This window comes from Anabrus simplex, chromosome 2 (genome assembly GCF_040414725.1).
Source record: "Anabrus simplex isolate iqAnaSimp1 chromosome 2, ASM4041472v1, whole genome shotgun sequence".
NCBI classification, from domain to species: Eukaryota; Metazoa; Arthropoda; class Insecta; order Orthoptera; family Tettigoniidae; genus Anabrus; species Anabrus simplex.
This window is the reverse complement of record NC_090266.1, coordinates 261,030,384-261,043,107: the sequence shown is the minus strand read 5'-3', so window position 1 is coordinate 261,043,107 and position 12,724 is coordinate 261,030,384. Positions and strand designations below refer to the sequence as shown.

Here is a 12,724-nt window from a genome sequence, read left to right as displayed (position 1 = left end):
GAAGAGGATCAATTTGGGTTCAGAAGAAATGTGGGAATACGTGAAGCAATCCTAACTTTACGTCTGATCTTAGAAGACCGAATTAAGAAAGACAAGCCCACGTACATGGCCTTCGTAGGTCTAGAAAAGCCATTCGATAATGTTGAATGAACCAAGCTGTTTGAGATTCTGAAGGTGATCGGGATCAAATACAGAGAAAGGAGAATATCTACAATCTATACAAAAATCAGTCTGTAGTGTATGAATCAAGGGCTTTGATAAAGAGGCAGCAATCCAGAAAGGAGTGAGGCAAGGCTGCAGTTTGTCTCCTCTCCTTTTCAATGTTTACATAGAACAGGCGATAAAGGAAATCAAAGGTGAATTTGGAAAGGTAATCACAATCCAAGGTGAGGAAATCAAAACCCTGAGATTTGTCAATGATATTGTTATTTTATCTGACTCTGCACAAGATCTGGAGAAATTGCTGAATGGTATGGACAGAGTCTTGGAGAAGAAATACAAGATGAAAATAAATAAGTGCAAAACAAAGGTAAAGGAGTGCGATCGAACAAAGTCAGGTGATGCAGCAAATATCAGATTAGGAAATGAAGTCTTAAGGGAAGTAGATGAATATTGTTACTTGGGTAGTAAAATAACTAATGATAGTAGAAGTACGGAGGACATAAAATGCAGACTAGTACAAGCAAGGCAGGCCTTTCTTAAGAAAAGAAACTTGTTCACCTTGAACATTGATATAGGAACTAGAGAGATGTTTTTGAAGACTTCCGTCTGGAGCGTGGCATTGTATGGAAGTGAAACATGGACAATAACTAGATCAGAAAGAAAGGGAATAGAAGCTTTTGAAATGTGGTGTCACAGAAGAATGCTGAAGGTGAGATAGGTACATTGAATCACGAATGAAGAGATACTAAAATCGAATTGGTGAGAGGAAATAGGTCTGGCTAAATTTGACCAGAAGAAGTGATAGAATGATAGGGCACATCTTAAGACACCCAGGACTTGTGCAGTTGGTTTTTGAGGGAAGTTTAGGTGGTAAGAAAGGTAGGGGTAGACCAAGATACGAATATCACAAACTGATTAGAGCAGATGTAGGATATAGTAGTTATGTAGAAATGTAAAGGTTAGTACAGGATAGGGTGGCATGGAAGCTGCATCAAACCAGTCTATGGACTGAAGACTCAAACAACAGAAGGTATGTGTGACAATTGTTATTCCTTGTTGGCCCATGGATACTTTGCAGTCCTCAATAAAGCTTTGTAAATAAAACAAATGGTTCCTACACATCTCAGCAGAAAAAGAAAAATGCCAAATTACAGAAAGAAACGCATATGTAATTTAATGTTCAAGTGCATTTGGATGTACATAATATAGTATATATAGGCGTATATAATTATGATAAGTGCATGGTTGTCAGTACATGAACAATGAAGATATTGCAGCATCGGCCGTCATCTATCCTGGGCCCCAATCAAGAAGGTATTGGAAAACATGGAACAGGCAGCAAGAAATCTCGGAAGTCGTGATGCAGTAGTGATCATCGGCGGGACAAACGACGTAGCTCACAACGAAGCTAAGAATGTCATTTCTCAACTTAAATGTACACTAGATAAGCTGACTCACACTAACATCTTTGTAGTGAATGTGCCCCACAGGCATGATTTGATTAGAGGCTCGTGTGTGAACATTGAAGTGGACAAAGTTAATACAGATATGGTTAAAACTTGTAAACATTTTCGTAATACACAGGTAATTGATAGCAGCAGTTTCGAGAGACACTGTTACACAAAGCATGGCTTTCATCTAAACAATTCAGGTAAACGAAAGATAGCAAATATTGTTCTAGATTTTATTAATCTTAAGATATGTACTGTAAAAAAGGCAACTCCCTTGAGTTATAATACTGTCCAGGAAAACTAGTAGAAAGAGCCAGCTGTACTTCAAGCTGGCTCAGTCAACTAGAAAATGAAACTCAGGAAAGTAAGGAATTATAAGTTACCCAATTGCAACAGTCAAGTTTTAGGGAGGAAGGGGGTCTGAGATTGCTCTTGGTAAACTGTCAGAGTGTAGTAAATAAACAAATATTATTCGGTACATTGATGGAATCTTCTGAGACTGATGTGGTGATAGGAGTGGAATCGTGGTTGAGAGAAGGGGTGGGTAATAGAGAAGTATTTCCAGAAGGGTACACAGTCTGTTGTAGAGACCGAGGAGATAAAAAGGGAGGGGGGGTGTTTATTGTTCACATGAATGGTTTACCGATGAAAGGGATGAAATATTAGGGATAAAATTAGTTTGTGATAATATGAAGGAGGTGGGAATTATAGGAACATACAGGCCTGGAAGAGAGGAAAGAGACATGGAAATATTTGAGAAAATAATAGATTATACTCATAAAAACAATAATAATGATATGGTAATAATTGGGGGAGATCTAAATTTGCCTGAAGTTGAATGGAATGGAGCTGCAAGTGAAGCCCACGAACAGAAACTGGCAAATAAGTTAAGTTGGGAGGGAGGATTTACACAAGTAGTACAAGAATTGACTTGTCTCAATAACTTATTAGTGTATTCTTGGTTAAACCATGGGAAATTGTTGATAAAACTGAGGTAATTGAAGGAATAGGTGACCATAAGGCTGTAATAATTGATGTAGGACTTGTACCAAAAAGACTTAGTAAGAGGGTTACACAAGACAAGAAATTGTACAGAAAAACTAAAGTTGATGAATTTGGGACTTACCTTAAATCACAATTCAGTTGCTGGATAAGTGAAGGGCGTAATGTGGATACACCTTGGGCTAAATTTAAAGGGATCATTTGGGAAGGAAAGAAGAGATTTGTACCTGTTAAGAAGGGTAAAATGACCTCAGACCCTGTTTATTATACAAGGGAAATAAGAAAATTAAAAAGAAAATGTAGAATAGTAAACAGGAAAATCAAAGAGGGTAGGGAGAGTAGAGAAACTAGAAAACAGCTAATGAGGGAACTGAATAGAGTGAAAAGGGTAGCAAAAGAGAATTATATGAATGGCATACTTCAAGAGGGTAATGACCACAAAGGGAAATGGAAAAAGCTGTATTCATACATCAGGAATCAAAAAGGAAAAGGAATCCAAATTCCTACAATGGTGGGAGAAGGGGGTGAACACTATTTAACAGATACTGAACAGAAATTGGCAAATAAGTTAATTTTGGAGGGAGGATTTACACAAGTGGTATAAGAACCGACTCGCCTCAATAACTCACTAGAAATAGGGAAACAAGAAGCTTCTCATTTACAAATGAAGATATTTTCACAGAAATCCAACTGCTTCAGCAAGGAAAAGCAGCAGGAAGTGATCATATTACTTGAGAGGTGTTAAAGGCAATGGGGTGGTACATAGTGCCTTATTTAAAATTTCTCTTTGACTATGTCATAAATAATAGTGTAATACCAAAGGAATGGAAGGAATCTCTAATAATACCAATTTATAAAGGAAAGGGTGATAAAACGAAACCAGAGAACTACAGACCAATCAGCCTGACCAGTATAGTTTGTAAAATACTGGAGAGTTTAATAGCATAGTACATCCGAGGGATATGTGATGATACAAATTGGTTCATGAGGAGCCAGTATGGATTTAGAAAGAAATTTTCTTGTGAGGCACAACTGGTGGGATTTCAGCAGGACATATCAGATCAATTGGATTCAGGTGGACAGTTATATTGCATAGCCATAGATCTCTCCAAAGTGTTTGATAGAGTGGAACATGGAATATTATTAAAGAAATTGGAGGGAATAGGATTGGACGTAAGGGTTACATGTTGCATAAAAGCATTTCTAAATTCAAGGGTTCAGAAAGTCAAAGTAGGAAATAATGTATCGCAGGAAGAGAAAGTTTATAAGGGAATTGCATAGGGTAGTATAATCGGTCCGTTATTTTTCTTAATATACGTAAATGATTTAGGGAATAATATAACATCAAAAATAAGATTGTATGCAGATGACATAATTTTTTATAGGGAAATAAATAACATTGATGATTGTTCAGAATTACAGAGGGACCTTGAGAGTATCCAATAATGGGTTGAAGAGAATAATATGAAGGTTAATGGAGGCAAATCAACTGTTACAACATTTACAAACAGGAGGTTTAAAACTGAATTTGAATATACTTTGGATGAGGTAGTTATCCCTAAAGATGGCAACTGCAAATACTTAGGTGTGAGATTTGAAAGTAATTTGCACTGGAAGGGTCATGTTGATGACATTGTTGGGAAAGCGTACAGATCGTTACATGTCATAATGAGGCTACTTAAAGGATGCACCAAAGAATTAAAAGAGAAAAGTTGCTTAAGTATGGTTCGTCCATCATTGGAATATGCAAACAGGTGTTTGGGATCCTCACCAAGAATACCTAATAAAATAAATAGATAGTGTGCAGAGGAAAGTAGCAAGATTTGTAACAGGGGATTTCAGGAGAAAGAGTAGTGTATCAGAAATGTTAAAGGAACTTGGGTGGGAAACTTTAAGTAAGAGAAGGGAGAAAACTAGACTTATAGAATTATATAGAGCCTATACGGAGAAGAAGCATGGGGAGATATCCGTGAGAGGCTTCAGTTGGAAAATAATTATATCGGCCGGACTGACCACAAATATAAAATTAGAAGGAATTTAGCAGAAGCGATTGGGGTAAATTTTCATTCAATGGAAAGGGTGTGAAGGAGTGGAACAGTTTACCAGGGGAAGTGTTTGATCCTTTTCCAAAATCTGTACAGATATTCAAAAAGAGAATAAACAGCAACAGAGAAAATAAATGAAATGTTAGAGGGCATTCGACCAGTGCAGGTTATTGTAAATAAAAAAATGTGAGTGAATAAATTAATTCCATCTCCTGGTCTAAGGAGTTTGGACAGCCAAAGTAGGGGACTGCCTGTAGGAGTGAAGAACAGTGGGGACTTTGAAAGCCCTGGGACCGCTACGGTAGCTGTGAAGGCCCTTCAGGAACTCTGAAAACTGGTGGCAAAAGGGGCTCTGGTTAAGACGCAGTAGGTCGTTATGCTACTTAGGTTCCTGAATGGGTAAAAAAATAAATAAGTAAATAAATGCAATTTTAATTTTAATCTTATACCAGTTGTATAGTATTATTTGAAGTAATTCCACATACTGTACATGAGTTGATTATGTTTGTAAGTATAGGAGATATTATAATTAGAATTTTGTAAACAATATAAATTTATTAAGGATGATCTTTTTGTTTAATAGAAAAAAATTGTTAGCATAAATTGTATATTATTGTATTCTAGAAAACATTTTTTTCTTCTCTTGTTAATTTAAAATTTAGTGCTTGACAATAATGTATTTTAGTGTACCATTTGCCACCGAGGTAGACACCTCATTTGCAAATAAAGAAATTTTTATTTGATTTGATTTAAAGAAAAAACATATGGTTGCCTGGCCTGTAGTTGCATGCAAATTTTTACAGAAATTTGTCATGACTAAACTTTAATTTGTGGAAAATTAGCCTGTGTACAGTAGGCTAAGTTATTTTTGAATGTATATAGTTGTCACTTTTCATGCCTTATGTAAAAATTAAAGACAGTAGGCTATCACGTGAAAAATTCAGTAGTTTTGGTCTAGCTGTCTGCCTAAAATGGATGTTACTTTTCATGCCTTACTTCGTGACTAATAAAATGTTATAACCCCAGATCAAACATTTTATACTAGAATAGCTATTCCATAATTCCTTTAAAACTTAAAACCAATACATTTTCTTGGACAGGTGAAATTTCGAGATCTCTGGTTCACGTATTATGTCATAGCAGCCACAAGGAGCAGTCAACAGCTGTTCATTTTATACAATGCGAGCCGCTAGATAGTGCTAGTGACGCTGTCTTGTCGGAAAGCTATGCACTTTCGAGGGAGTTTCCGCTATTATCTTTATAACCTACTTGGTTTTATCACTGTAAAGGAAAGTCTTACGTGATAAGCGACTTCAGTAGCACAGTCAGCTAGACATCATCATTTTCTTCGATCCCTCTGGGGTGGGTTGCATTTGTGATAACTCCCTTTTGTTGGCTTCCAGCAAGTTAAAGAATTGTTGTAAAAACCCTGAAACCCTGGCATCTTATTAAAATCTATAACTACTGAAGGAACATGCTATAATCTATTAGCTTCATAGTCCGTATTGATAATTCAAGCACACAGGTATGAAGGATGAGTTCTCCACCTAATAAATACTTAATTTTACATATTTTACATGGGCGCCCATATGGCAGTTTCTAGAGGGGGCCCAGACCTGGGGGTACATAGTAGTTTTAATATTTTGGAAGATAAATGGCGATTTGTATTCTGCGGTAGAATAACCCACGGTATCCCCTGTCTGTTGATGGGGGACGATACTGCCGGTTTTACATAATACTGACTTTTAAATCATTTTCTTGAAAGGAATACATGTGACTACACTAGATTTTTGGCTTTCCCTGAGAGCTAGAGCGGGGCCACGGCCCCACCTTGCCCCCGGGTATGGGCGCCCTTGATATTTTACATACTGTCCTTTTATGTAAATAATATTGACACTATGTAAAATAAAGTATTACTGTCCTTTTATGTAAATAATATTGACAATATGTAAAATAAAGTATTGACTGTCCTATTATGTAAATAATATTGATGCTATGTAAAATAAAGTATTGATCTATCCTTTTATGTATGTAATATTGACACTATGTAAAATAAAGTATTGACTGTCCTTTTATGTAAATAATATTGACACTATGTAAAATAAAGTATTGATTAGGTGGAGAACTCATTCTTCATACTTGTGTGAAGGAACATGCAGCAAATAACACTATTATACCTTAAACTAGCTGCAGTACCCGTCGTTGATGGGACAATTACATAGTATGTGCAAAGTCATCTAACTCCCCAGCTACTTTCTGCCAATATGCAAGCATGCTGTTTCACTCGGGACACAGCAGTAATCCCATCTATCGGAGATGAGGGGCAGCAGAAGAGACAAATCACATCTCAACAATGGTCAATGTAATGCTATTGTTGATCAGTTATATTAGTTTTCGATATTGTAGGCCTTCACATTTAGTTTTCTCCTGACTCTGGGATATTAGAGCATCTAACTGTAAAGGCAGTGCTTTCATGGATTCCTCTTGTCTTATTCCTCAAGCAATTGTTCCTTCATGATTTTTCTCATTTTTTATAATCATCATCACATTTATCCTTGTCGATATGGACCAAGGACCACACGGTCTTACACCTTACAACAATGACAAAAGCAATCGCCAGTTAACACGACTGAACAATATTTCTATGTTAGCAATGCTTGGAGCCGGCTCCGTGGTGTAGGGGTAGCATGTCTGCCTCTTACCCAGAGGCCCTGGATTCCATTCCTGGCCAGGTCAGGGATTTTTACCTGGATCTGAGGGCTGATCCGAGGTCCACTCAGCCTACGTGATTAGAATTGAGGAGCTATCTGAGGGCGAGATAGCGGCCCCGGTCTAGAAAGCCAAGAATAACAGCCGAGAGGATTTGTCGTGCAGACCACACAACACCTCGTAATCTGCAGGACTTCCAGCTGAGCAGCGGTCGCTTGGTTGACCAAGGTCCTTCAGGGCTGTAGTGCCATAGGGTTAGTTTGGTTAGTTAGTTAGCAATGCTTGGCGTTGATATGGACTAAGCAACGAGTCTAAATTCATGAATTCTGTTATCATAGTCAGTACGGTAAAACTGTATAACACATAAATGATTGGAACTTGTATTCTGTATAACTTTTGTTACAGTATGTAACCTTTGCTGGTGGGACCTAGTGTTTACAGTGTACTATGTCTTCTGGTATAGGCTAGAGCAATTTTGTTACTTTCATTGACCCGTCTCAGTCTTATCCTTGGCTTTGACAATATGAAAGTGACTGAGGTATGAGCGATGCTAGAAATGCCATTCTTTATGCAGCCATTCCTGCCACGAATGGGGTGAAATATGTTGCTCATAGGGTTGGTTGATGCATGCATTTCAGTGGGTTTGGCAGACTGATATGTAATAGCAACTTCTAGCTCGGTGAGGAAAGCAACGGGAAACTACCTCGCTCCTCATTTCCCTAGTGCGCCTCTTCAGTGATACCTAGGCCATCTACGACAGCTGATGGCAGAGATTTTTTAAGAATTTGTTTTACGTTGCACCGACACAGATAGGTCTTATGGCGACGATGGGGTGGGAAAGGGCTATGAGTGGGAAGGAAGCGGTCGTGGCCTTAATTAAGGTACAGCTCCAACATTTGCGTGGTGTGGAAATGGGAAACCACGGAAAACCATATTCAGGTCTGCCGACAGTGGGGTTCGAACCCACTATCTCCCGGATGCAAGCTCACAGCTGCGCGCCCCTAATCACACGGCCAGCTCGCTCGGTACATGTAATACTTTCCGACAGGATCGATAACATGGGTATTTTTAAAAAAATTAGGCACCTCCCCCTAAACTACAATTTCATCCAGCGTGAATAAAAAGTATTTATAACCTAGACTGTAGCACCTTATTCCCAGTCTTTACATACCGGTACCGATATTCATTAAATTCTCTTCACCCATTTTCTCGTGGTTCGGCGTTGATATAGACTTTGCAACAAACATCGATATTCATGAATATCTCTGTTATCAAAGCCGGTACAATAAAAATGTATGGCATAAATGATCGGAAATTTAATTCTATATAACTTTAGTTATGTATTATGTATCGATAGGACCATTAATAACAAATATTAGAGAATTAAATTTGATTCCTCCCCCTAAACTACCATTTCACTCAGCGTGAATAAAATTAATTATAGCCTAGATTGTAGAGCCTCATTTCCCGACCTTTCATACCGATTTTCATTAGGGCCTACATTCACTTCAGCCATTTTCTCGTGATGCCCGTACTTGCAGACAGACATGACGGAAAATTAAAAAGTGCATTTCCTTGTTACTGTCCACACGACCGATACAGAAATACCATTATTTTAAAATTGTGAGCAATGTACAGACAAAACTCTTAATATACACGGTGTATAATACAACTTAACGAAGACTAAAATTGTGATGATGATGCTTGTTGTTTAAAGGGGCCTAACATCGGAGGTCATCGGCCCGCTAAAATTGCAGAAATAAAGCGATCTTTGTTCGAATCCCGGCCAATGCAGGTGGGACTTTTGAAATCAAAATTCACCTTACTGTGGTTCGAATTTCGCGTAAAACTGGAGGTCCCGTGGCTATGATCACGACATAAACAGTCACGTAAAACTACAAGTTTGTTCTCCGAAGGCCACGCGCCATTATTAGCCCGTCTCAGTAACGTAACTGTTAGCGTTATTATCCGCCATCCACGGAGACCCGAGTTCAATTTCCCCTACTGCCAGAGATTTAAGAATGGCAGGAGGGTTGGTATGTGATTACAATGGTAGGCTACATGCAGCTCACCTCCTTTGGTGTTGTGCCAGAAAAGAGCAACCCCACCTCCGGACGAGGACACGATTTTACTTTACAAGCTTGCTTGCTTGCTTAGTACGACGAAGAATGCTGAAATACAGTACAATGATTACCGATTCGACCATTTTCTGCGAAGAGAGGTGTTCATTTAACAAGCATAATACTACATGTACGCTCCACTAACTACTTTTACGGTTTTCAGAGACTCCGAGATGCCGGAATTGTGCCCTGCATGAGTTGAACATTCTAGTAAAACTACCGACACGAGGCTGGCGTATATGAGCACCTCAAATACCACTGGACTGAGCCGCGATCGAACCGTCGAACTTGGGCTCAGAACGCCAGCGTGTCTACCGTCTGATTCATACAACCCGACCCTGTGCTATCAAGTTTGTCCAATACGGTATATTTGCCTTCGGGTCTGGTGAGTAAGAGAGATCCAATCATAATCCTCTTTCCCAACCACTATTTACGGTAAATACTTATTTTAGGCATCTATCCCAGCGCTGCTGGGGTAAAAAACTTTGTATTAACATTTTCTAATTATTCGTTGGAACGATTTTTTAATGTTTGAAAAATTGCGAACATCTAAGCCAAGTACAACTGTCTCGACAATCGCCTCACACTATCGCAGTTCAGCTTCTCCAGCGAGCTGGGTTCCCTTGCCGGCGCGATAGAGAGCTACCCCCAGCGAAATTTAAGGTCGCTTCGGTGACGCATACACCTGAAGCTTCCTCGAGGCAAAGCTGTGGCCCCTCCCCCGACAGCAGTTTACGGTGACAGGCCATCTAGCTTAGGTAAGGGGTGTTAGTTTTAATACTTGACACTCGAAGTTTTCAGCGCCACACACTAGAGACTGCAGGAAAAATATAAACATCTTAACAGTATAGCCATTTGCACATCGTCTTGCTAATAAAAATAGAGCCAGTATATGAAATCAATTGTAATATAGAAGAATATTTTTTGTCTTGGGTTTCGGCATGTATATAGTCTTATCGAGCAATTCATTGATGGCACGTGTAGAGTATGTGTTCCTATAGCTGCAGGCAAATATTTAGGTTGCCCAGCATGAACACAGAGTTAAGCGCGAATGGTTGTCTGTGATTGTGGTATACAGTGAATTTTTGTAGTGCTCCTCTTGAATTATAGGCGAAGGTTTCGCGAGTTCTGTGGCATTCTTCATTAATATACCGTGTGTTATACGTCGTGACAAGTATTTTCCCTCGTTTGTCGTTGATGCACGCACACTCAGTATGCGAGCGAAACTATAAAACTTCAGTTAAATTTTGCTGATTAGTTTAGATTAGGCTTTTAAATTAAAAACCCAATAGTTAGTCCCAGTAATAATAATAGTAACGGCGTATGGCCTCCGGAGAGGCCTGATTGGTGCAGGTCCTTTTCTACTAGACGGCCTATTAGATGACCTGCATGTCTGTGAAGATGTGGCCCTACCTAGGATGATTTCTAATGTTGAATACGCCACACACACCCAGCCCCCGAGCCATTGGAATTAACCAATTAGGGTTAAAATCCACGACCCGGCCGAGAATCGAACCAGGGACCCTCTGAACCGAAGGCCAGTACGCTGACCATTCAGCCAACGGCTCATACTTTGTCCCAGCGTATTTTTGTGAAAACCATGACTATACTATCACGAAGCGTCACCGGATGAACCTGTAAGTACATTGTTTAAAATCTGCTATGCAGTAAATTAAGTTATGATGGTGTCTTTACTGCCGTGAATATCAATTTGGAAGTATGTACGAGCGTGTGGTTGAAAATATTCTTGAAAGATCTTTCTCGGGTAGACCTTTCCACGAAAAATGCAGCCTTATAAAATGGTAATGTTGACTTTAGAGAATGTAGTGGGGCTACGATTGTTTATATTTAAAAAACATTTTTGCAACTGGGGTAATGAATATGATCACCGCACGCCACTGTTATCCTCACATGTTTGGAAACTTCTAATTATGTTTTGACCGTCTCTTTCCCATGGATATATGGTGTCGGCAACCTATCCAAATCACTATGGAATTTGATCGGAAGTTCGTAACCTGGGCAATTCATGTGGAACTTCCTGCCTGCAATTTCAAGTTCTATTGTAAATACCTCCCGAAGGCACATGGATTCGAGCCAAGGATTGTTAGGTTGGAAGCCGAGTTGCGAAAATATTTCATTATCATCACCCAAGTACAATGCCAGATCAATTCGATGGTATCGGGGCGTGATGGCCGAGTGACCTGCCACGAAATTTGAAAAGTGGTACGAGGGCTGGAACGGGGTCCACTCAGCCTCGGGAGGTCAACTGAGTAGAGGTGGGTTCGATTCCCACCTCAGCCATCCTGGAAGTGGTTTTCCGTTGTTTCACACTTCTCCTCCAGGCAAATGCCGGGATGGTACCTAACTTAAGGCCACGGCCGCTTCCTTCCCTCTTCCTTGTCTATCCCTTTCAATCTTCCCATCCCCCACCAAGACCCCTGTTCAGCATAGCAAGTGAGGCCGGCTGGGCGAGGTACTCGTCATCCTCCCCAGTTGTATCCCCGGACCCAATGTCTCACGCTCCAGGACACTGCCCTTGAGGCGGTAGAGGTGGGATCCCTCGCTGAGTCCGAGGGAAAAACCAACCCTTGAGAGTAAGCAGATTAAGAAAGAAAGAAAGAAAGAAAGAAAGAAAGAAAGAAAGAAAGAACTTAGCCGTCCATTAAACCGATATGTTCTTAACCTTATTCTTAATTTCATCACTCCTGCATCCAGAAAGCTCAATTTCGAGCGCCTATTGTAATACAACTATCAAAGAGCCCTTACTCACCCGCGTTTCCTCTTCCACACACAGCTTCAGAGAAAGGAAGGTATGATTCCGCCTGAGCAGGAAATGAGGAACTAGCACTTGTCAGCAACATTTGATACGAACCACAGCGTCACCAGCCAGATACAAGAAAAGAAGTCATCTCGAATCACATCACAGGATTGTATGCGCATTTTATACTTATGAAACACAATTCTGTAAACGTCCAGGATAACAAAAGCTAAATTTAACATATAAGTTATACAGGGCTGAATCAACACTTTCTTGGTCCCCGACGGGAAACGAAATATGAGGTCGCCCATTTGCTTTATGTCGCACCGACAGAGATAGATCATATGGCGACGATGGGATAGGAAACAGCTAGGATTGGGAAGGAATTGACCGTGGCCTCAAGGTACATCCCCAGCATTTTTCCTGGTGTGAAAATGGGAAACCACGGAAAACTACCTCCAGGTCTGCTGACGGTGG

General features: G+C 39.8%; 1 protein-coding gene across 2 annotated transcripts in view; it reads right to left on the bottom strand.

Annotated features, from left to right (window-relative positions):
* LOC136864040 (luciferin 4-monooxygenase) overlaps positions 1-12,403 on the bottom strand; it is a 215,275-nt gene extending 202,872 nt beyond the window's left edge. Inside the window, exon 1 of one of the 2 annotated variants that reach the window (XM_067140563.2) lies at positions 12,260-12,403. The gene's annotated coding sequence lies outside the window, so the exon portion shown is untranslated. The remainder of the gene's footprint in view (positions 1-12,259) is intronic. The other variant, XM_067140564.2, reaches the window with a different exon arrangement.
* Positions 12,404-12,724: the final 321 nt, after the last annotated feature.